The sequence below is a fragment of the Hyperolius riggenbachi genome, chromosome 6 (assembly GCF_040937935.1).
Source record: "Hyperolius riggenbachi isolate aHypRig1 chromosome 6, aHypRig1.pri, whole genome shotgun sequence".
Classification (NCBI taxonomy): Eukaryota; Metazoa; Chordata; class Amphibia; order Anura; family Hyperoliidae; genus Hyperolius; species Hyperolius riggenbachi.
In genome coordinates this window covers 130,812,016-130,837,452 of record NC_090651.1, presented here as the reverse complement: position 1 = coordinate 130,837,452, position 25,437 = coordinate 130,812,016, and the positions used below count along the sequence as shown (strand labels likewise).

Genomic DNA, 25,437 nt, shown 5'->3' with positions numbered 1-25,437 from the left:
ATTACAGCCTGTTTCTCAATGTGATTACGTTGGCATGGGGGCTTAGCAGACCTGTAACTCTCTATCGCCTTCTTTATGCAGAGAAGTGCAGAGTGTTGTTCAAATATTTACATCACCGCTGCGCCTCTCCCTCTTCAGTACATCAGCATGCTCCAGCATTCCTCTGTAAAGCTGCCACGCAGCAGATTGAAGAGGAGGGAGTGGAGCTGCAACAAAATAATTATGTGCATGCTTTGCTGCTCTTATTGAGGGGGGCCCAGGGTTCACAGAGGCAGCCCACACATAGGGCAAGGAAGGTTTTTTAAAGCATGGGGCTTCACAAAGTTTTTTTTTGGGGGGGGGGGGGGGGGGGCTCCATGCACACTAGTTAGGTCTCTGCATGCAGATCAAGCGCTCTAACTAAATTTTGACTAGGCACAATCGCTTGAGTGTAATTCAGACATTACTTCAGCCAAACAGATCATGCCATGCAATTGGTATTGTTTAAAAGGAAATAAATATGGCAGCCATCATATGCCTCTAAATTCAGGTTCTCGCTAATTTATTAAGTAAAATAGCAGTCATATAACCACAGGATTCTTCTTTCTGCCAGACCTAGACTTTAAGATATGCGGTTCTCCATGGTGGTCTGAGACTCACTTAAAGGGAACTCGATGTCTGAGTGATATAGTGATATGGAGGCTACAATATTTATTTCCTTAAGAAAATGCAAATTGTTTGGCTTTCCCCTGATCATGTGTTTTTAATACATCTAGCCATAGACCCTGAACAGGCATGCAGATCAGATGCTCTGACTCAAGTCTGACTGGATTGGCTATATGCTTGTTTCAGGGTTGTGGCTAAGGCAGAACTGGTGGTGGAAGATCAACTGGACTGCAAGGAGACTGGTATTTTTAACCACTTGCTGTATATGTCTCTGCACTCTCCTTCCTACAAAATCTTGGATAACACTGTTTATTTATCTCTGACCTGATAACATCACTACAGAGTTGTAAAATAACAGCAAACCCCTCTCCTCCCCCAAGGAATCCAATGGCAGAGTTAATTCGTAAACAAGTGTAAAATACACATTCCAGACCAGGAGCAGACAGTAGCAGATTATCAGATTAGACAGTAGCAGATTGTATACATTACTTAATTGTTACATCTGATACATTATCAAAACAAATGAACTGTTTAAATAAACAGGAGGGATAGACAAATAAATTGTGTGGGTTTAATGTACAATAGAACTGTTTAGATTAAGCACGGTAGCATAGTGGTTAGCGCTCTCGACTTGCAGCGCTGGGTCCCTGGTTCAAATCCCAGCCAGGTCAACATCTGCAAGGAGTTTGTATGTTCTCTCCGTTTCTGTGTGGGTTTCCTCCGGACACTCCGGTTTCCTCCCACATCCCCCAAAAAACATATGGATAGGTTAATTGGCTCCCCCCTAAAATTGGCCCTAGACTGCAACACATACACTACACAATACATACATAGACATAGGACTATGGTAGGGAATTAGATTGTGAGCTCCTCTGAGGGACAGTTAGGCTGGGTCCACACTAGACCCGGTTGCAGGACGGACACTGCAGTCTGGATCAGGGGAAGTACCCACCGTACTGCAAACTGATGAAAGTGCATCAGTTTTGCATCAGTTTTGCATCAGTTTCCGTTCAGGTTTTTCCCTGACAGAAAACGTCTCTATCATTAGGAAGGAGTGGGAGGATTTTTTGGGCCAATCATAAAGCTCAGGCTATCCGTTTTCACATCCGTTTTTTGCCTGTGGAGCTGGAGATGCATTTTCTCATTGCTTTCACTACCCCTGCGTGTATCCGTGGTCCTGATCCGTTGCGTGAAAATGCAGCAGGTCCGGACCTTCCGTTCAGGTTTTGAAAACGGATCCCCGCAAACGCAGACGGATCCGTTTTTTACTTGGGTGAGGCTGGCTGCTATTTTAAACATTAGTATCCGGGACTCCGTTTTTCATCAGGTTTAAAAAACGCAGCCGCGGATACGTTTCCGGACCTAGTGTGGACGCAGCCTTAGTGACAAGACCATATACTCTGTACAGCGCTGCAGAAGATGTTGGTGCTATATAAATACTAAATAATAATAAATAATAATAATAATTAAAGCTATAATGTATGAAAGTGGATAAATTGTGTGTTTTTTCCTTATTTTCCTTTTAAGGTTTCTTTTACAGTGTGACATTTAAGTCACACGTTTAAACAGCATTTAATGCAGAATAACGCACTGCAATGAAAAATCAATGCCCCGTTCACAGTGCACACGTTGCGTTGGTGTCTAACGTTGCACGTCAAGTGAAAGTACTGCATGCAGTGCGTTATACATTTTATTAGCTGCATTAGACTGTTTGCACATGCTCAGTACTGACTTGGAAGCATACTTTTCATTGCCTGTATTAAGGTGTAACGTGTGCCAGGAGCATGGCGGACGTGGCACGTGTACGTGGCACGCGTACGTGGCACATATCGTTGGTACCACGGCTGTAAAAAATTCTGAACCAGGTGGCTTAGTTAGTATTAGTAATCAGGAGGAGCCAGGAGGTTGTGGTGGTGGTGGTAAAGGGTGGTAAGGCAGGCATAGTGATTCCCAGCCACTTCATGTCCCCCTCTTGCCAACAACAGGGAAAGACTCGCCCAACATGGTCTGGCGGTGTTTTTTTCTTGCACAGGAAGCAGTGGAGGGAGCAGAGGAGGCCACTGAGAACTGGCTGCCTAAACAGGCCTTAGTGTCGGCAGGAGTGGCAGAGGGGGTTCTGGTGCTCCGAGTCTGACCACTGCCAGCGCCAGCTTGCTTCAGCCAGATTATATGGGGTACTTATACTTTATTAAAATCGGGGTTGGACTTTAAAGCAAATCAGCATGGAGTGACAGACAGCAGAGTTGAAGACAGTGCACACTAAGGGCTTGGACATCATCTCCATGGTTACAGTATCCGGATTTCAGATAGATATCCGAGTTAACACGGACAGAGCTATTCGGATTAGCACAGATATCCAGAATCCGAATCCGAGTTTGGATAGCTGAAAAAGTTTGAATTATCTGGGTAGTTCGGATACCCGAATATTGGATGAGCACCTCTGGGAGGGACCTTCAGGGCCCCTCTGGCCCAAGGGCCCCGATGCGGTCGCAACCTCTGCAACCCCTATTGCTACACCCCTGCATGCTTGAAGTGCTGTATGGTGGGTAAACCTAAAAAAACCTTATTTGTATTGGGATTCATGCAGCTGCAAACATTAACTCACAGGTTTACCGATCAGCTGCCAAACTACAATGCTAGAACTTCACCCATCATGTTTGTCTGATATTTATTTGGCAAACTACACCACAAGAAACTCACCCATCACTAACCATCACAGATGTACAGATCACCAAGCAACCGCAGCACAAAGCCTTGTCTGTAACCCTGTCTGAATCCATAGTGTTTTGCCTGGCTAACACTTTAGAGCAATACATTAACATATTACATTAGTGGTTTAATTTAAAGACAAACAAATCAATATTTTTTATTCTAGTTTACACTTCACATTGCTCAGTTGCATTGCAGAATAACTCTGCATGTCAACTCACTGCCCATCCAACTCTATTGGCCTGTTCACAGCATAACATCACGTTATTCTAACTCACAGCATGAAAACTTTGTATTAAAGTCTATGTTTAATCTCCATTGCAGTTCACACTCATTATACAGCATGTGTTATGCAACTGACCACTGTGAACCTGGCTTCAATGTATGGGGAGACTGACCGTTTTTACAAAGGCAGAACTATATTAAAGGGGAACTGAAGAGAGAGGTATATGGAGGCTGTCATGTTTATTTCCTTTTAATCAATACCAGTTGCCTGGCAGCCCTGCTGGTCTATTTCTCTGCAGTAGTATCTGATTAAAACCAGAAACAAGCATGCAGCTAGTCTTGTCAGATCAGACTTATAAGTCTGAACCACTTAAACACCTGATCTGCTGCATGCTTGTTCAGGGGCTATGGCTAATAGTATTAGAGGCAGAGGATCAGCAGGGCTGCCAGGCAACTGGTATTGACTAAAAGGAAATAAACATGACAGCCTCCATATACCTCTCTCTTCAGTTCCCCTTTAAGTAAAAGGAGATGTAAATTATGAAAAGCCCTAACGTCTCCTACACAAAGTTTATTGAACACAGCTACCCGGAAATAAGCTTTGCATACCGTATGTTTCAGACTATAAGATGCTACTGACAATAAGACACACCTAGGTTTAGAGGACAAAAAAATGGGAAAAAAAATATATACTAAACCTTGTGCAACCATGGTGAAGGAGCATCTTGTGTACTATGCCCCCTTTGTAGATCATGCCCCCTTTTACCTCTTGTGTCTTCCTGTGTCCTCCTCTGTCCTCCTTGTGTCCTGCTCTGTGCCCCTTTGTGTCCCCCTGTGTCCTCATCTATGCCCTTTTGTATCCCCTGTGTCCTCCTCTGCATGGTCACAGTACAGGGTGCATTGTGGTGGGTTGGAGGTTCGTATTAGCAGGTGTTCACAAGTCAGGAACTCCCTGCATTTGGACTAAAAGATACAGTGACTTGTTTTTTATCCATTTTTGAGGAAGAAAAAGTAAGTCTTATAGTCCAAAAAAAAAAGTAAGTCTGTTTACCATTTGTTTCTTCTGGCCTTGCTTTTGATAACGTATTTTTCCATCTTTTTTGCTGATGGCAGATGTGCTTCACCTAGTGTAAAAAGATAAAAATATATTTTTTTTTCAATAAAGAGTGTTAGATTAGCAAAATACAAAATAAATAAACAAAGAAAAAACATCTACAACCGTTTACACTTTTCAAAAATCCCATGTTCCCCTGCAACATAAAATAACTTATGCCTTGATTTATCCATGTGGCAAATTTTCAGTATATAAAATTAACAGTAAACTTTACTTAACTTGTGTTCTCACTTAAAGAGATTTGGAAAGTGATGACAGCAAAGCTTTGTACACACATGTGATGCAGTGGTGCCCGAGTGAATTCACCTGGTAGCTGGGGTGAGTGGGGAGAAAAATGCTCCTGGTCAATTTGATCCACCGGGCTGATCGCTGAGTGGGTCAGGTGGCATCAGTAGCCACTGAACTAACACTAGATTCTTGGCAGAGGTGGTTGTTACTGGCTGCCTCAGCAGAGTTTCATCTAGCATGTGCACAAGGCTTTACAGTTGCAGACAGGTTTGCTAAATTAGTGGTTGTGTGATTTTACTTGCATGCAGTTTCCATGCCAATAGATTATTTTTTTTTACTCTGGGTTTAGTTTTTAAAAGTACACTGTAGGTGCCTGCATGATGCTGGAATCATACAATCACTTATTCACTCTTCTTTCAGCAACTTTACAACGTTTCAAGCTTTGACATAACACAGGTAAGGGCTGACATCTTTTACAAACTAAAAGCATCTATACAGAAAAAAAATTACATCAAATACAGCCAGTGCTGCTCGGATACCCCTTTTCAAAATCTGGATCTGAATCGGATCCGGATACCCAGATATCCGATCCGGGTTGGAAATCCGAGTTAAAAAAATTCTAAACCGAATCTGATATCCAACCTCAGTATCTGGGGTATCCGGGCGGATTCGGATATCTGGATAGAAAAACCGGAAGTGGCTTTTAAATTGCTTTAAAAACGTTTTTTTAGGGTAAATGAGGCATGTAGCATCATTATTTTTTAAAGGTAAACTGTGAGAAAATGTGGAAAAGCCGCCGCGAGTACTCAGAGTAAGGCGGCTGATTCCGCGTTCAACATGGCAGCTTGCACGCATGGGCCTGCATCCACTAGCCTGACGGATCGCGGAGAAACCGCCGCATGCCCAGTGAACAAGGCAGCGGATTCCGCGTCCGACACGGCGGTTTACACGCATGGGCTTACCACTAGCAGTATGACTGAACGCGGGGAAACCGCCGCATGCTCTGACAGCGGTGCGGCTGGCCCCGCGTTCAAACCAACAGATGCATTACAACACATGTCTGGTGTGGCTGGGACTGATAGTCCACACAGGTTCAGAAGGACGTGCGCGCGCACTGAGAGGCAGAGCCTTTATGGCAGTCAGAAGGGTGTCAGCTGATCTAGCCGATCAGCTGACAATTCTATCAGGTTTCATTGGTCCGGCACTTAGGGGAGGAGCTGGAGAGCGCTGGTTTATATATTCTGGGTGCTGGTCATTTCTCTGGTATCTGGCGTTGCGATCACTGCGTGGTAGCACTCAGACCTTGTCAGTATCTGTGATATTATCTGTGTTATTATCTAGACCAGTTCCTGGGTGTTGATGACCAAGGACCTCACACCTCAGTCTAGAGAAAACTGTATATTATCTGTGTTATTATTTAGACCAGTTCCTAGGTGTTGATGACCAGGGACCTCACACCTCAGACTAGGAATTAGCTTTACCATCTAGTTATACTCAGACCAGTTCCAGGGTGTTGATGATCAAGGAGCTCACACCCAAGACTAGGCATTGTTGCTTATTTGTTATGACCTTCTGCTTTCCTGACTACTCTTCTGATCTCTGATTAGGTACTTCGCTATATCTGATTCTCTGTTGCCGAACTCTGCTTGTCTTAGGATTCCGCATCTGTCTCCTGTCTCTGTCCCTGATCTGTCTGTCTGTTGCCGACCCGGCTTGCCCGACCTCGAGAGCTATCTCCTCAGTCAAGAGCTAGCTCACAGACCTGGGGGTGACACCCTTCCTTGGTGTCACTCACACTCTGTCCTTCCTACTCCTAGCCTGACCCCTCTCTCGGGAGAGTCTCAGGCTTGCGGAAGGAACGTGTTACTGTGCAGTACTCCTTACTGCTGTGCACCTGCTCCTCAGGTGCAGTCCTCAAAGTATTTCTGTTGCACCAAACACTCTTATTACCCAGGTTTCCAGAGGTTAGAGATATATCTGATTATCGGTGATACTGCAGATCATCAATAATCGAGTATATATCTGTTTTCTCGGTGATACTGCAGATCACCGGTAATCAGACCCTCTCTGTGTTACACCGATCGTTACAGAAACACTAATTGATGATGATGTGGGGACTTAAAATCTCCCCCCCCCCCAAAAAAAAAAAATGGCTGTCAATTAGCTGTCTGAAACTAGGTTGCAGACAACGGTCGTGCAGCCCAAATTAGGTCTGATTCACTAACCGGCGCTAAGTGTTAGCGCCGGTGTCAAAAGCCCTTTTTTGCTGATAGTGCGCACATAAGCTACTTTGCGCGCAGCCCTGCTCACTGCGCGCGCAGCGCGGGTGCGCCTATATTAGTGTGTGGTAAGACAATAACGTCGCCTCTTAAACGTTGCATCTGATGCGACAATAACGGCACATAGGGTGCCCCTGAAATGGCGTTATCGTCGCGTCAGATGCAACGTTTAAGAGGCAGCGGGTGCAACATTATCGTTGCACCGCGCACTAACATAGGCGCACCCGCGCTGCACGTGCAGTGAGCGGGACTTAGACTGATGTGTGGGCGCAAACTACTTAGTGCCGTAGTTTGCGCCCACTAAGTGATAGGGGCTTAGCGCCGGTTAGTGAATCAAGCCAATTGTGTCCAAAGTCCAACTGCACAACTGGGACATGGCAGTTTTCAGCCCAGACACCTCCAAAAAATTACGCAGCAATTGTGTTTTGGGTTAAATATAGGTGGTATCAGCACAGCAGCAGTGGCCTGTGGCACCCTAGTGGTGGGAGCAGCAAAGGCAGCAGGAGCAGGGCAATGCAGCAGCAGCAGGTGTAACAGCCAGGAGAATGCCGGATGTGGCACTTGGCAGTGGCACATGGCATGTGGCATGTGGCACTTGGCACGTGGCACTTGGCACTTTCACTTGGCACGTGGCATGTGCCAAGTGCCACGTTACACGTGCCGAGTGCCAAGGGCCATGTGCCAAGTGCCACATGCCGAGTGATAGTCAGACAGCAGAGGAGAAGACACTAACTGTCACACTGGCACTGCTCAGCAGCACAGCAGTTCTGTAGTAAGCTAACACAGTAGTACTATTACTCTAACAACTACTAGCACTGACTGCATTACTACAGTACTAACTACACAATAACACAGTAATACTATTCCCTAATCCCCAACCTATACTGTAGCTAGCTAAGGCTAATAGCTGGCCAGCAGGCAGCAGCTGACCTGGTGGTCTGTGCACAGCACACACACAGACACACAGCAGCTGCAGCAGCCCTGCAGCACACACTCTGACTGTCACAAAATGAAATCAAGCTAATTAAAAATACAACAATAGTGTATTAATAGTGAAGGTGTTAATCACTGATCAACTTTAGGTTTATCACTGTATACAGCACTTGCTAGGCCAGAAGCACTGGAGCATGTCTCTCAGTGAGCATTCACAAGCAAGGACGAGATTTCTCATCATGACAGCCCCCCTTATTATACAGGGAGGCTGGCCAGGGTTCCTTTCTGTGATTGGGTGCTACGGCTTAGGCTGGGAGCCCTCTGATTGGCTCAATGAGGTCAGGTGGGGCTGGCCAGGGTTCCCCTCTGTGATTGGTTGCTAGGGCTTCTGCTGGGAGCCCTCTGATTGGCTCAATGATGTCCTGGATGTCATCTACTTAGTTACTGTATCTCAATAGTCGGATATTCATGGATATCCGCATTGCCAGCCAACTATCCGCAGATAGCTATCCGGATTTACACAGAAATCCGGAATCTGAATCCGAATCGGATAGCTGAAAAAAGGTTGGATATCCGGGTTACCCGGATATCCGGAATCTGGATGAGCAGCACTGAATACAGCAGACAAAAAACTGCAATATTTTTTTCTCTTGAGGTTAAGGGTCACAGTGGTCACTTGCAGAACATGTGTGGAGTGTGAACTGCATGGAGATTCCACATGGAGACTTAAATACAATGCCTGTATGCAGGGAGTCAGAATATTGCAATCAGTTACAACCCAGTACTGTGAACAGGCCCATAGAAGTGTATGGGAGCTGAATTGACATGCAGAATTATTCTGTAACGCAATTGAGCACTGTGAACTAGCTCTCAACTCCAAAGTAAAACTAGCACAAATCAAGAAATAAATGAAGTAAATAATTGGATAAGTTCAGTATAATAAATATAAACTCAAAGGGAAACTGTCAAGGTTGTTGGCACTGCAGCTACAGACAAGGTGATAAGATGGCGGTCTCCTGCACTTGCTAAACTGGACGGTGTCCCCAGCATGCCCTGACCGTATAGAATGCTAATTTGTAAACGGAGACACAAAGAAAGGTCGGCACTGCTGTCTTAGATCATTTATTGTCCATAGTGTGGCAAGATAATCACATGACGCGGATATCATCAGGTAAAACCAAACTTCATAATAGGTGTGCACATACCAATCCAGTCGGGTAGGCGCAAGGCATTGAAGCCTTAAGGCCGTTTTGCGCAATCTGCGCTTCTACGGAGGCTCTGCGCACAGATTATGCAAAATGTCCATAATGCTTCAGCGTCCTGCACCCACCGCAATGATTCATCCGATTCGATTGGTATGTGTAAAAGTAATATGCCGTTTGGTTTTACCTGATGATATCCATGACGTGATTGTGCCACACTATGCACAATAAATGATCCAAGACAGCAGTGCAGACCTTTCTCTGTGTCTCCATTTACAAAAAAAACATAATGAACATGAAGCTGATTCACAGTACAATACATACATGTATACAATGATTGTATATTATATACATGTATATTGTAATAAGTTTGAAATATAATATTGACCTAAGGCTTACCGGTATTCACATGGTCATGGTCAAACATTTTTTTTAATAAAACAAGGTGAGCCAGTTAGGTTACTAATGTTTTTGAGATGTAGGTGAAAACAGAAAGCTCGGGGGAAATGCACCCAAATACAAGGAGGACATACAGACTGCAGAGAGTGTACTGGCCCAGATTTGAACTAGAGATCCACACAAAGAGAGAGTGCCGTCCACTATGCCACCATACTGCTTGGTGGGTAAGATGACTGTAGCCAAGTTAGTGCACTTGTAGCATCCAAAAAAATGAGTTCCAAATGTGATACTATCAAAACAAAATTTTATTAGTGCAAATAAAAAATGTATCTTGCGTCATTATGTCCAGTCCAAAGTTCCACTTCTGACTTGAAAAAAGGTTGAATACTGAATGTGATAAAGTATTTCACAATAAAAGATTATACCAGCAGTCATGCAATGATTCAAAGCACAAAAGCAAGTCCCCACCTGAATGCCTGAGAACAAACAAAACTGAAATTTAGGACTGCTTAGTCAAAGTAAAGGGTTTAATTGCTATGTGAATGACTAGTATGAAATGATCAGAAGTAGTGTTGGGCGAACACCTAGATGTTCGGGTTCGGGCCGAACAGGCCGAACATGGCCGCGATGTTCGGGTGTTCGAGCCGAACTCCGAACATAATGGAAGTCAATGTGGACCTGAACTTTTGTGCTTTGTAAAGCCTCCTTACATGCTACATACCCCAAATTTACAGGGTATGTGCACCTTGGGAGTGGGTACAAGAGGGAAAAAAATTTAGCAAAAAGAGCTTATAGTTTTTGAGAAAATCGATTTTAAAGTTTCAAAGGGAAAACTGTCTTTTAAATGCGGGAAATGTCTGTTTTCTTTGCACAGGTAACATGCTTTTTGTCGGCATGCAGTCATAAATGTAATACAGATGAGAGGTTCCAGGAAAAGGGACCAGTAACGCTAACCCAGCAGCAGCACACGTGATGGAACAGGAGGAGGGTGGTGCAGGAGGAGAAGGCCACACTTTGAGACACAACAACCCAGGCCTTGCATGAGGACAAGAAGCGTGCGGATAGCAATTTGCTTTTTGTCGGCATGCAGTCATAAATGTAATACATATAAGAGGTTCCAGGAAAAGGGACCGGTAACGCTAACCCAGCAGCAGCACACGTGATGGAACAGGAGGAGGGTGGCGCAGGAGGAGAAGGCCACGCTTTGAGACACAACAACCCAGGCCTTGCATGAGGACAAGAAGCGTGCGGATAGCAATTTGCGTTTTGTCGCCATGCAGTCATAAATTTAATACAGATGAGAGGTTCAATAAACAGGGACCGGAAACGCTAACCCATCACAGATGTTCATTGTTCATGTTACTTGGTTGGGGTCCGGGAGTGTTGCGTAGTCGTTTCCAATCCAGGATTGATTCATTTTAATTTGAGTCAGACGGTCTGCATTTCCTGTGGAGAGGCGGATACGCCGATCTGTGACGATGCCTCTGGCAGCACTAAAACAGCGTTCCGACATAACGCTGGCTGCCGGGCAAGCCAGCACCTCTATTGCGTACATTGCTAGTTTGTGCCAGGTGTCTAGCTTCGATACCCAATAGTTGAAGGGTGCAGATGGATTGTTCAACACAGCTATGCCATCTGACATGTAGTCCTTGACCATCTTCTCCAGGCGATCGGTGTTGGAGGTGGATCTGCACGCTTGCTGTTCTGTGTGCTGCTGCATGGGTGTCAGAAAATGTTCCCACTCCAAGGACACTGCCGATACCATTCCCTTTTGGGCACTAGCTGCGGCTTGTGTTGTTTGCTGCCCTCCTGGTCGTCCTGGGTTTGCGGAAGTCAGTCTGTCGGCGTACAACTGGCTAGAGGAGGGGGAGGATGTCAATCTCCTCTTTAAAGTCTCCACAAGGGCCTGCTGGTATTCTTCCATTTTGACCTGTCGGACTCTTTCTTCAAGCAGTTTTGGAACATTGTGTTTGTACCGTGGATCCAGAAGGGTATAAACCCAGTAATTGGTGTTGTCCAGAATGCGCACAATGCGTGGGTCGCGTTCAATGCAGTCCTAGGCCGAAGAGGTCATAGCCTAGGGTCACAAAAACCTGTTTATTTGGGCTATTTCAATGGTAGTGATGGTGACGTACATAAATCTCAGCCATGGCCGTTAGCAACGTCTGAATTTCACGAAATGTCTCATGCAGGTAGAAGACATATTGTTAGACTTGGATTCCAAAGATGGGGTCCCTACATCTCTGCAAACCAGAGTTACAGGGGTCCAAAATTGGTAAAATCCCCCATAGACTTTCATTGCCTCCCTATTTCACTTTCCAAAATCTCACATCTTTTCAAAGGGCAATGGCTCAGCAGTACCAAATTTTCTAGCATTGTAGGGACCCTTAGGGGGAACATGACTGGTGAGTTTCGGGCCCCTAGGCCAAAGAGGTCATAGCCTAGGGTCACAAAAACCTGTTTATTTGGGCTATTTCAATGGTAGTGATAGTGACGTACATAAATCTCAGCTATGGCCGTTAGCAACGTCTGAATTTCACGAAATGTCTCATGCAGGTAGAAGACATATTGTTAGACTTGGATTCCAAAGATGGGGTCCCTACATCTCTGCAAACCAGAGTTACAGGGGTCCAAAATTGGTAAAATCCCCCATAGGCTTTCATTGAGCCTACTATTTACCGTTCCAAAATCTCACACCATTTCAAAGGGCAATGGCTCAGCAGTGGCAAAACTCACCAGTCATGATCCCACTAAGGGTCCCTACAATGCTAGAAAATTTGGTACTGCTGAGCCATTGCCCTTTGAAAAGATGTGAGATTTTGGAAAGTGAAATAGGGAGGCAATGAAAGTCTATGGGGGATTTTACCAATTTTGGACCCCTGTAACTCTGGTTTGCAGAGATGTAGGGACCCCATCTTTGGAATCCAAGTCTAACAATATGTCTTCTACCTGCATGAGACATTTCGTGAAATTCAGACGTTGCTAACGGCCATAGCTGAGATTTATGTACGTCACCATCACTACCATTGAAATAGCCCAAATAAACAGGTTTTTGTGACCCTAGGCTATGACCTCTTTGGCCTAGGGGCCCGAAACTCACCAGTCATGTTCCCCCTAAGGGTCCCTACAATGCTAGAAAATTTGGTACTGCTGATCAATTGCCCTTTGAAAAGATGTGAGATTTTGGAAAGTGAAATAGGGAGGCAATGAAAGTCTATGGGGGATTTTACCAATTTTGGACCCCTGTAACTCTGGTTTGCAGAGATGTAGGGACCCCATCTTTGGAATCCAAGTCTAACAATATGTCTTCTACCTGCATGAGACATTTCGTGAAATTCAGACGTTGCTAACGGCCATGGCTGAGATTTATGTACGTCACCATCACTACCATTGAAATAACCCAAATAAACAGGTTGTTGTGACCCTAGGCTATGACCTATTTGGCCTAGGGGCCCGAAACTCACCAGTCATGTTCCCTCTTAAGGGTCCCTACAATGCTAAAAAATTTGCCACTGCTGATCAATTGCCCTTTGAAAAGATGTGAGATTTTGGAACTGTAAATAGGAGGCCCAATGAAAGCCTATGGGGGATTTTACAAATGTTGGACCCCTGTAACTCTGGTTTGCAGAGATGTAGGGACCCCATCTTTGGAATCCAAGTCTAACAATATGTCTTCTACCTGCATGAGACATTTCGTGAAATTCAGACGTTGCTAACGGCCATGGCTGAGATTTATGTACGTCACCATCACTACCATTGAAATAGCCCAAATAAACAGGTTTTTGTGACCCTAGGCTATGACCTCTTCGGCCTAGGACTGCATTGAACACGACCCACGCATTGTGCGCATTCTGGACAACACCAATTACTGGGTTTATACCCTTCTGGATCCACGGTACAAACACAATGTTCCAAAACTGCTTGAAGAAAGAGTCCGACAGGTCAAAATGGAAGAATACCAGCAGGCCCTTGTGGAGACTTTAAAGAGGAGATTGACATCCTCCCCCTCCTCTAGCCAGTTGTTCGCCGACAGACTGACTTTCACAAACCCAGGACGACCAGGAGGGCAGCAAACAACACAAGCCGCAGCTAGTGCCCAAAAGGGAATGGTATCGGCAGTGTCCTTGGAGTGGGAAAATTTTCTGACACCCATGCAGCAGCACACAGAACAGCAAGCGTGCAGATCCACTTCCAACACCGATCGCCTGGAGAAGATGGTCAAGGACTACATGTCAGATGGCATAGCTGTGTTGAACAATCCATCTGCACCCTTCAACTATTGGGTATCGAAGCTAGACACCTGGCACAAACTGGCAATGTACGCAATAGAGGTGCTGGCTTGCCCGGCAGCCAGCGTTATGTCGGAACGCTGTTTCAGTGCTGCCGGAGGCATTGTCACAGATCGGCGTATCCGCCTCTCCACAGAAAATGCAGACCGTCTGACTCAAATTAAAATGAATCAATCCTGGATTGGAAACGACTACGCAACACTCCCGGACCCCAACCAAGTAACATGAACAATGAACATCTGTGATGGGTTAGCGTTTCCGGTCCCTGTTTATTGAACCTCTCATCTGTATTAAATTTATGACTGCATGGCGACAAAACGCAAATTGCTATCCGCACGCTTCTTGTCCTCATGCAAGGCCTGGGTTGTTGTGTCTCAAAGCGTGGCCTTCTCCTCCTGCGCCACCCTCCTCCTGTTCCATCACGTGTGCTGCTGCTGTGTTAGCGTTACCGGTCCCTTTTCCTGGAACCTCCTATATGTATTACATTTATGACTGCATGCCGACAAAAAGCATGTTACCTGTGCAAAGAAAACAGACATTTCCCGCATTTAAAAGACAGTTTTCCCTTTGAAACTTTAAAATCGATTTTCTCAAAAACTATAAGCTCTTTTTGCTAATTTTTTTTTCCTCTTGTACCCACTCCCAAGGTGCATATACCCTGTAAATTTGGGGTATGTAGCATATAAGGAGGCTTTACAAAGCACAAATGTTCGGGTCCCCATTGACTTCCATTATGTTCGGAGTTCGGCTCGATGTTCGGCCCGAACCCGAACATCTAGATGTTCGCCCAACACTACACGTGACCCGTTTGGTCAATCACAGTGCTAGCCGAACGTTCGGGTAACGTTCGGCCATGCGCTCTTAGTTCGGCCATATGGCCGAACAGTTTGGCCGAACACCATCAGGTGTTCGGCCGAACCCGAACATCACCCGAACAGGGTGACGTTCTGCAGAACCCGAACAGTGGCGAACACTGTTCGCCCAACACTAATCAGAAGCCAGAGCCGGTACAAGGTCCTCCAGCACCCAAGGCTGAGACACCAAAGTGCACCCCTCCATACCTTCCACCTCAGTCGTCACACACTGATTGCTATTAGACTAAGAGGCACCCCAGGGCCCCCAACACCTTAACCACTTCAGCCTTCAGTCGTTTTCACTTTATGCATCCGAGCAATGTTCACCTCCCATTCATTAGCCTATAACTTTATCACTACTTATCACAATGAACTGATCTATGTCTCGTTTTTTCCGCCACCAATTAGGCTTTCTTTGGGGGGTACATTTTGCTAAGAGCCACTTTACTGTAAATGCATTTTAACAAGAAGAATAAGGAAAAAACTGAAAAAAGTCATTATTTCTCAGTTTTCGGCCATTATAGTTTTAACCACTTCCCGACCGCCATATTGACAATTGGCGGCCGGGAAGTGGACCCCGCAAGGACCGCCGTATTGACAAATGGCGGCGGTCCTTGTAGGGGCATGGGCGGAGCGATCGTGTCATCCGTGACGCGGTCCTCCGCCGGCGCCTGTCTCCGCTCACCCGCCGCAACATCCCGCCGGCCATACGGAAGCGCCGGCGGGATGTTAACCCGACGATCGCCGCATACAAAGTGTATAATACACTTTGTAATGTTTACAAAGTGTATTATACAGGCTGCCTCCTGCCCTGGTGGTCCCAGTGTCCGAGGGACCACCAGGGCAGGCTGCAGCCACCCTATGTCGCACCCAAGCACACTGATTTCTCCCCTCTCGCTGCCCCAGATCGCCCACAGCACCCCTCAGACCCCCCCCCCCGCCCACCCCCCAGACCCCTGTTTGCACCCAATCACCCCCCTAATCACCCATCAATCACTCCCTGTCACTATCTGTCAATGCTATTTTTTTTTACCCCCCCTCCCTGCCCCTCCTGATCACCCACCCCTCAGATCACCCCCCCTGTGTACTGTATGCATCTATCCCCCCTGATCACCTGTCAATCACCCATCAATCACCCCCTGTCACTGCCACCCATCAATCACCCCCTAACCTGCCCCTTGCGGGCAATCTGATCACCCACCCACACCAATAGATCACCCGCAGATCCGACATCAGATCACCACCCAAGCGCAGTGTTTACATCTATTCTCTCCTCTACACACCCACTAATTACCCATCAATCACCCATCAATCACCCCGTATCACCACCTGTCACTGTTACCCATCAGATCAGACCCTAATCTGCCCCTTGCGGGCACCCAATCACCCGCCTACACGCTCAGATTGCCCTCAGACCCCCCCTTATCAATTCGCCAGTGCAATATTTACATCTGTGCTTCCCTGTAATAACCCACTGATCACCTGTCAATCACCTGTCAATCACCCATCAATCACCCCCTGTCACTGCCACCTATCAATCACCCCCTGTCACTGCCACCCATCAATCTGCCCCTAACCTGCCCCTTGCGGGCAATCTGATCACCCACCCACACCAATAGATCGCCCGCAGATCCGACATCAGATCACCACCCAAGCGCAGTGTTTACATCTATTGTCTCCTCTAAACACCCACTAATTACCCATCAATCACCCCCTATCACCACCTGTCACTGTTACCCATCAGATCAGACCCTAATCTGCCCCTTGCGGGCACCCAATCACCCGCCTACACGCTCAGATTGCCCTCAGACCCCCCCTTATCAATTCGCCAGGGCATTATTCACATCTGTCCTTCCCTGTAATAACCCACTGATCACCCATCAATCACCCCCTGTCACTGCCACCCATCAATCACCCCCTGTCACTGCCACCCATCAATCAGCCCCTAACCTGCCCCTTGCGGGCAATCTGATCACCCACCCACACCAATAGATCGCCCGCAGATCCGACATCAGATCACCACCCAAGCGCAGTGTTTACATCTATTGTCTCCTCCAAATACCCACTAATTACCCATCAATCACCCCCTGTCACTGCTACCCATCAGATTAGACCCCTATCTGCCCCTAGGGCACTCAATCACCCGCCTATACTCTCAGAACGCCCTCAGACCCCAGCCCTGATCACCTCGCCAATGCATTGCTTGCATCTATTCCCCCCTCTAATCACACCTTGAGACACCCATCAATCACCTCCTGTCACCCCCTAGCACACCTACCCATCAGATCAGGCCCTAATTTGCCCCGTGTGGGCTTCTGATCACTCGGCCAAACCCTCAGATCCCCCTCAGACCCCTTTCCGATCACCTCCCCAGTGCATTGATTGCATCTATTTTCCCCTCTAACCACCCCCTGAGACACCTATCAATCACCTCCTGTCACCCCCTAGCACTCCTATCCATCAGATCAGGCCCAATACAACCTGTCATCTAAAAGGCCACCCTGCTTATGATCGGTTCCACAAAATTCGCCCCCTCATAGACCACCTGTCATCAAAATTTTCAGATGCTTATACCTCTGAACAGTCATTTTGAGACATTTGGTTTCCAGACTACTCACGGTTTTGGGCCCGTAAAATGCCAGGGCGGTATAGGAACCCCACAAACTGACCCCATTTTAGAAAAAAGACACCCCAATGTATTCTGTTAGGTGTATGACGAGTTCATAGAAGATTTTATTTTTTGTCAAAAGTTAGCGGAAATTGATTTTTGTTTTTTTTTCACAAAGTGTCATTTTTCACTAACTTGTGACAAAAAATAAAATCTTCTATGAACTCGCCATACACCTAACGGAATACTTTGGGGTGTCTTCTTTCTAAAATGGGGTCACTTGTGGGGTTCCTATAGTGCCCTGGCATTTTAGGGGCCCTAAACCGTGAGGAGTAGTCTAGAAAACAAATGCCTCAAAATGACCTGGGATTAGGACGTTGGGCCCCTTAGCGCACCTAGGCTGCAAAAAAGTGTCACACATGTGGTATCGTCGTACTCAGGAGAAGTAGTATAATGTGTTTTGGGGTGTATTTTTACACATACCCATGCTGGGTGGGAGAAATCTCTCTGTAAATGGACAATTGTGTGTAAAAAAAATCAAACAATTGTCATTTACAGAAATATTTCTCCCACCCAGCATGGGTATTTGTAAAAATACACCCCAAAACACATTATACTACTTCTCCTGAGTACGGCGGTACCACATATGTGGCACTTTTTTACACCCTAAGTACGCTAAGGGGCCCAAAGTCCAATGAGTACCTTTAGGATTTCACAGGTCATTTTGCGACATTTTGTTTCAAGACTACTCCTCACGGTTTAGGGCCCCTAAAATGCCAGGGCAGTATAGGAACCTCACAAATGACCCCATTCTAGAAAGAAGACACCCAAACATATTCCGTTAGGAGTATGGTGAGTTCATAGAAGATTTTATTTTTTGTCACAAGTTAGCGGAAAATGACACTTTGTGAAAAAAAAACAATTAAAATCAATTTCCGCTAACTTGTGACAAAAAAATAAAAAACTTCTATGAACTCACCATACTCCTAACGGAATACCTTGGGGTGTCTTCTTTCTAAAATGGGGTCATTAGTGGGGTTCCTATACTGCCCTGGCATTTTAGGGGCCCTAAACCGTGAGGAGTAGTCTTGAAACAAAAATGACCTGTGAAATCCTAAAGGTACTCATTGGACTTTGGGCCCCTTAGCGCAGTTAGGCTGCAAAAAAGTGCCAATCATGTGGTATCGCCGTACTCGGGAGAAGTAGTATAATGTGTTTTGGGGTGTATTTTTACACATACCCATGCTGGGTGGGAGAAATACCTCTGTAAATGACAATCTTTTGATTTTTTTTACACACAATTGTCCATTTACAGAGTTATTTCTCCCACCCAGCATGGGTATGTGTAAAAATACACCCCAAAAAACATTGTACTACTTCTCCCGAGTACTGCGATACCACGTGTGGCACTTTTTTGCACCCTAACTGCGCTAAGGGGCCCAAAGTCCAATGAGTACCTTTAAGATTTCACAGGTCATTTTGAGAAATTTTGTTTCAAGACTACTCCTCACGGTTTAGGGCCTCTAAAATGCCAGGACAGTATAGGAACCCTACAAATGACTCAATTTAGAAAGAAGACACCCCAAGTTAATCTGTTAGAAGTACGGTGAGTTCATAGAAGATTTTATTTTTTGTCACAAGTTAGCGGAAATTGATTTTTATTGGTTTTTTTCACAAAGTGTCTTTTTCCGCTAACTTGTGACAAAAAAATCTTCTATGAACTCACCGTACTACTAACGAAATACCTTGGGGTGTCTTCTTTCTAAAATGGGGTCATTTGTGGGGTTCCTATACTGTCCTGGCATTTTAGGGGCCCTAAACCGTGAGGAGTAGTCTTGAAACGAAATTTCTCAAAATGACCTGTGAAATCCTAAAGGTACTCATTGGACTTTGGGCCCCTTAGCACAGTTAGGGTGCAAAAAAGTGCCACACATGTGGTATCGCCGTACTCAGGAGAAGTAGTATAATGTGTTTTGGGGTGTATTTTTACACATACCCATGCTGAGTGGGAGAAAGATCTCTGTAAATGGACAATTGTGTGTAAAAAAAAATCAAAAATTGTCATTTACAGAGATATTTCTCCCACCCAGCATCGGTATGTGTAAAAATACACCCCAAAACACATTATACTACTTCTCCCGAGTACGGCAATACCACATGTGTGGCACTTTTTTGCAGCCTAACTGCGCTAAGGGGCCCAAAGTCCAATGAGCACCTTTAGGCTTTACAGGGGTGCTTACAAATTAGCACCCCCCAAAATGCAAGGACAGTAAACACACCCCACAAATGACCCCATTTTGGAAAGTACACACTTCAAGGTATTCAGAGAGGGGCATGGTGAGTCCGTGGCAGATTTCATTTTTTTCTGTCGCAAGTTAGAAGAAATGGAAACTTTTTTTTTTTTTTGGCACAAAGTGTCATTTTCCGCTTACTTGTGACAAAAATTAATATCTTATATGAACTCACTATGCCTCTCAGTGAATACTTTGGGATGTCTTCTTTCCAAAATGGGGTCATTTGGGGGGTATTTATACTATCCTGGAATTCTAGCCCCCAGGGCCGGCCCGCCCATGAGGCGGGGTGAAACGTTTGCCTCAGGCGGCACTTCTGAGGGGGCGGCACCCGCCCGTCCGTGGGTGTGGAGTGCCGCCCGAGCTGGAGGTAATAGCGGGCAGGAAGGGGGTATTGGGGCTAGCGGCGGGGAGGGGGGTCGGACCCCCCCCTCCCTCGCCTGGGTCCCCCGTCCTCCGCTCCCCTCCAGCTTGTTATGCGCGCTGGCTGGCTGGCTGGCTGCGGCTGTAAGAGGCAACGGGCGGGGATCACTCACCTCTTCCTCGTTCCAACGTGCGCTCCACTGACGTCACTTCCTGCGGCGTAGCAGGAAGTGACGTCAGTGGAGCGCAGGCTGAACGAGGAAGAGGTGAGTGATCCCCGCCCGTTGCCTCTTACAGCTGCAGCCAGCCAGCCAGCGCGCATAACAAGCTGGAGGGGAGCGGAGGACGGGGGACCCAGGCGAGGGAGGGGGGGGTCCGACCCCCCTCCCCGCCGCTAGCCCCAATACCCCCTTCCTGCCCGCTATCCCCTCCAGCTCGGGTGGCCCCCCCCACACCCACGGGGGGGGGGGGGGGTTTGGCGCAGCTGCGATTTCTTTAAAGTTTGCCTTAGGCGGCAAATGGTCTAGGGCCGGGCCTGCTAGCCCCTCATGAAACATGTCAGGTGGTCAGAAAAGTCATAGATGCTTGAAAATGGGAAAATTCACTTTTTTCACCATAGTTTGTAAACGCTATAACTTTTACCCAAACCAATAAATATACACTGAATGGGGTTTTTTTAAATCAAAAACATGTTTGTCCACATTTTTCGTGCTGCATGTATACAGAAATTTTACTTTATTTGAAAAATGTCAGCACTGAAAGTTAAAAAAATCATTTTTTTTGCCAAAATTCGTGTCTTTTTTGATGAATATAATAAAAAGTAAAAATCGCAGGAGCAATCAAATAGCACCAAAAGAAAGCTTTATTAGTGACAAGAAAAGGAGCCAAAATTCATTTAGGTGGTAGGTTGTATGAGCGAGCAATAAACCGGGAAAGCTGCAGTGGTCTGAATGGAAAAAAAGTGGCCGGTCCTTAAGGGGGGTAAAGCCCACGGTCCTCAAGTGGTTAAAATAATACATGCCTCCACAATTAAAACTCACGTATTGTATGTGCCCATTTCTCCCGGTTATTACACGGTTTAAATGATGTCCCTATCACAATGTATGGCGACAATATTTTACTTGGAAATAAAAGTGCATTTCTTCCGTTTTGCATCCATCACTATTTACAAGCTTATAATTAAAAAAAAAATAGAAATATTTCATGTTTACATAGATATTTAAAAAGTTTAGACCATTAGGTAAATATTTATGTGCTTTTTTTTTATTGTAATGTTTTTTTTTTTTTATTATTATCAAACATTGTATGTGGGTATTTTTGGGAGGGTGGGATGCAAATCAATTTTTTTTTGTACATATAGGTCTATTTTTAAATTTTTTTTGCATTTTCATGCAGTTAGCTTTTTGGCCACAAGATGGCAGCCATGAGTTTGTTTACAATGACGTCACTCTAAGCATAACACGGACGCTTAGAGTGACGTCGGGGGAAATAGGAACAGAAAAACCTCAGCTTCCGTGCGAAGCTGACGGTTTTTCTTGGGGGGAGAGCAATCAGTGATCGGGCACCATAGCCCGATTCACTGATTGCCTGGCTAGCGAACCGCGGGCCGGGAGTGCGCGTGCAATCGGCCGCGGGGGCGTGCGGGAGCGCACATGGCCTCCTGAGCGTAGCTAGTACGTCCAGGAGGCCAAAGTAGTTAATCTCTGGTAATCTGACTTGCAGTCACTGCCATGTATCCCCTTTTCTTATTTCTCTCTGCTTCAAACACAATAGGGGAATGATAGCTGAGTGAGTTGTGTGCCCCCTCCTATACTGCGCCCTGAGGCTGGAGCCTCTCTTGCCTCTGCCTCGGCATGACCCTTCAGTGTGAAAAATATGACACGTGAATCTGGAAGGAAGCACATGCTTGATCTAACTATACAGTGTTATTTTGTTAGTGAAAACAGAAATTTGGAAGAGTACTTGCAAAACACCAGCTGCAAAATACACATTTTAGGAAGTATTAAAAGGGATTTAATGAGGAACTTAAGAGTAGGAGAAAAAAAAATCAGTTTTACTCACCTGGGGCTTCTACCAGCCCCCTGCAGCCATCCCGAGCCCTCGCAGTCACTCACGGATTCTCCGGTCCCCCGCTGCCAGCTAGTTTTGCTTCGCCGACAGGCCCAACAGTCCTGGCCACGTGTAGCCCTCTTTGCGTTCCTATCCTCAACAGCGTCCTGTGCAGGACGCTATTGTGGACAAGAATGCAAAGAAAGAGACGCAGGTGCAGTAAGCCTGTCGGCGAAAACAGAACTAGCTGGCGGGAAGATCCGTGAGTGACTGCAAGGGCACGGGACAGCTGTAGGGGGCTGGAAGAAGCCTCGGGTGAGTAAAACTGATTTTTTTTTTTCACTAGCTTAAGTATCCTTTTAAAGACACAATGAAAGCATATAATTGCTCCATATAGATCACTTGTAAGGACGCATGTTGAACATGGTGGACAAAGCCACCAGACCAAAGAGGCAGAGACCATTTAGAGAAAGTGCAAATAAATAGTTAATAAAATAATAAGAGATGAGAGGTTCCAATTACTGATGATCATTGAGGTACAAATAATCTCTCCTTGCATTCAAATGTCATGTAAACGTTATGCATCTTGAACATGGACCCATAAAAAATGTCAGGAAGTTATTCTGATTGGTCCAATTTCAAGCTGTATATAAATTTATATGAAATTTGAGTGCAAGGGGAAATTATTTGCACCTCATTGATCATTCTCATTGATCATTCCTAGTCCCTAATCTGTACAAAGTAATCACAAGCCAATATAGAGTTCTGATGAATAACATTTTTATCTAATTAACTACCGCATACAAAGTACAAGCGGATATCAAGGTTGGTTCAGTTTTTGGCATTGATTTACTATCCTAGGATGAACCTAAATCTTAAGGCATTTTGTGAACATGAAACAACATAAAGTTCGCTTCCTAAGGTGTTAATTCCCGGCTTAATGATTTAGTTTTAGATGTAGGCTGGAATAAATGCAAAGGAGGCAATGTAAGCACAATCATGGTTGCTGGCAGGCTTCATCCTTGACAGACGGAGTCGTTTACGGACAGAGAAGAATATGTCCAACAAGCAGACTATGGCCTAAAGGGACTCCCACAGTGTATTATCTTCCCTATTCTCCCCACACTAAACCAGAAGCAGAAAATACAGTGTAGTAATAGAAAAAGATTGACAGCTAAGCTCAAAAAGACTAGGTAATAATAATAATAATAATTGACTGGATTATAATAATATTCATGTTCCCAAATACCTTAGTAAACTTCTGCATACATAAAACAATAGTTATTATTATTTATAACAATACCCTTAGTTTTAGGAAAAACTGCTCCATAAATAAGACATTTCTTATACAATGTTATTCCCAGCAAAGACAATACAAAGAGAACACATTTCTTTGCATCTTCACGGGATGCGCTAGGACTTCCATCCATGTTTAGAGATGGCCCGAACATCAGATTTGGGGTTCGCAAACTGCGATTACGAACTTCCGCAAACGTTTGAGTTCGCACGAACCGGGCGAACCGCCATAAATTCCATTGGGCAGGTGAATTTTAGAACATGATATGTATAAGGAGCCCAGCGCTACACCGCACACATATAGGATTCTAAAAAAAGAGTCCAATAATAAGTTGGAGCTGCCCCTTCTGATCACACTTTTCTATACACCAACAACAGAAGGTAAGCGCTACACAACTAAGTCCATGTCAGTAAAATTTGCATAAGAAGGCATCAACCGCATAGTCCACATCTGCAAAGGTATCAATAGCCAGTAACTTCTTATCTTCCTCTATCCTCCACCAGCACCCGGTGTACAGACACTCACCAGAAAGTAAGACCTTAACTAGGTCTATCAGCGCTTTGGGACACTTCGGGCCGTCCCCCACCACACCGAACTGCTGTATGTCACCACCGGAGCTGAGCCCCTTTTTGTTGCCCCTTCACATTAGATGCCGGTCTCCATGCACTTGTAACCTCAAAGCAAATGCCTCACATAGTGTAAAACCAGCGATATTTATTTGTATATAAAAAATAAGAGCTTCTGATGAGTCATTATGACAAAACATGTAAGGCGGGGTTACTGATGCGGAAGTAACAGCTAATCCACGAGGGCAGAGCGGCGTCCTGAGCAGTGGGGATAGCGGTAGTGCGCGCCGGATCGGACACAGCAGAGGGACTACAAGTGCCAGCCGGGGCCCAACAAAACGGGGGAGAGCCCGTATCAGAAAAACTCTGTGCTGTTTTTTAAAGAAGAAAATTTGTAAGTGCAACCTTTTTTATATACAAATAACTATCGCTGGTTTTAAACTATGTGAGGCATTTGCTTTGAGGTTACAAGTGCATGGAGACCGGCATCTAATGTGAAGGGGCAACAAAAAGGGGCTCAGCTCTGGTGGTGACATACAGCAGTTCGGTGTGGTGGGGGACAGCCTGAAGTGTCCCAAAGCGCTGATAGACCTAGTTAAGGTCTTACTTTCTGGTGAGTGTCTGTACACCGGGTGCTGGTGGAGGATAGAGGAAGATAAGAAGTTACTGGCTATTGATACCTTTGCAGATGTGGACTATGCGGTTGATGCCTTCTTATGCAAATTTTACTCACATGGACTTAGTTGTGTAGCGCTTACCTTCTGTTGTTGTTGAATTTTAGAACATACAGGGACTATTTCTGGCAATAAAAGTGATGGAAAAGTTGTTTTAAGGGGTCTAACACCTGGAGGGGGGTATGCCAGAGTGAAATACATGCCAAAAGTCCCTCGGAAAACTACGTATTTGACGCAGAGTAGGGTTATAATCCCTAAAGGGCAGAAATCACATTACATTCCTAAATTGGAGGCATAAATAGCTTTAAAACATCTTGCGTGTGTATACATCAATCAGGTAGTGTTAGTAGTGTAAAGTTTGGGTATCGCCCTTTTGGAAAAATAATTGTGGCCTGGTATCTTCCAGTGCAGTGTCCCAATCGCCACAAATTTTTGGAAATCCTCAGAGTCCTCAAGCTTGTATGATAACATGTGGCAGGCTAACAGTTCTGACAAGCCAGCTGTCAGACGCCAGGCAAGGGGGTGGCTGGCGGCCATTGGCTTCTTCCGCTAAAATATTTCCTTAATGGACACCTGGCTGTGGGCAGAGGACTGCTCAAGGTGAGCAGCAGAGTGGAGGAGGGTGGCTGTGAAGGTGCAAGGGCAGCAGAGGATAAAGCGGCTGAAAATGCTGGACCAGGAGGAGAAGAGTGGCTTTGCGTTTGTGTGCTGC

General features: G+C 45.6%; 1 pseudogene; it reads right to left on the bottom strand.

Annotated features, from left to right (window-relative positions):
- Positions 1 to 25,437, bottom strand: part of LOC137521111 (dimethylaniline monooxygenase [N-oxide-forming] 2-like) — a 108,695-nt pseudogene that overhangs the window by 3,453 nt on the left and 79,805 nt on the right.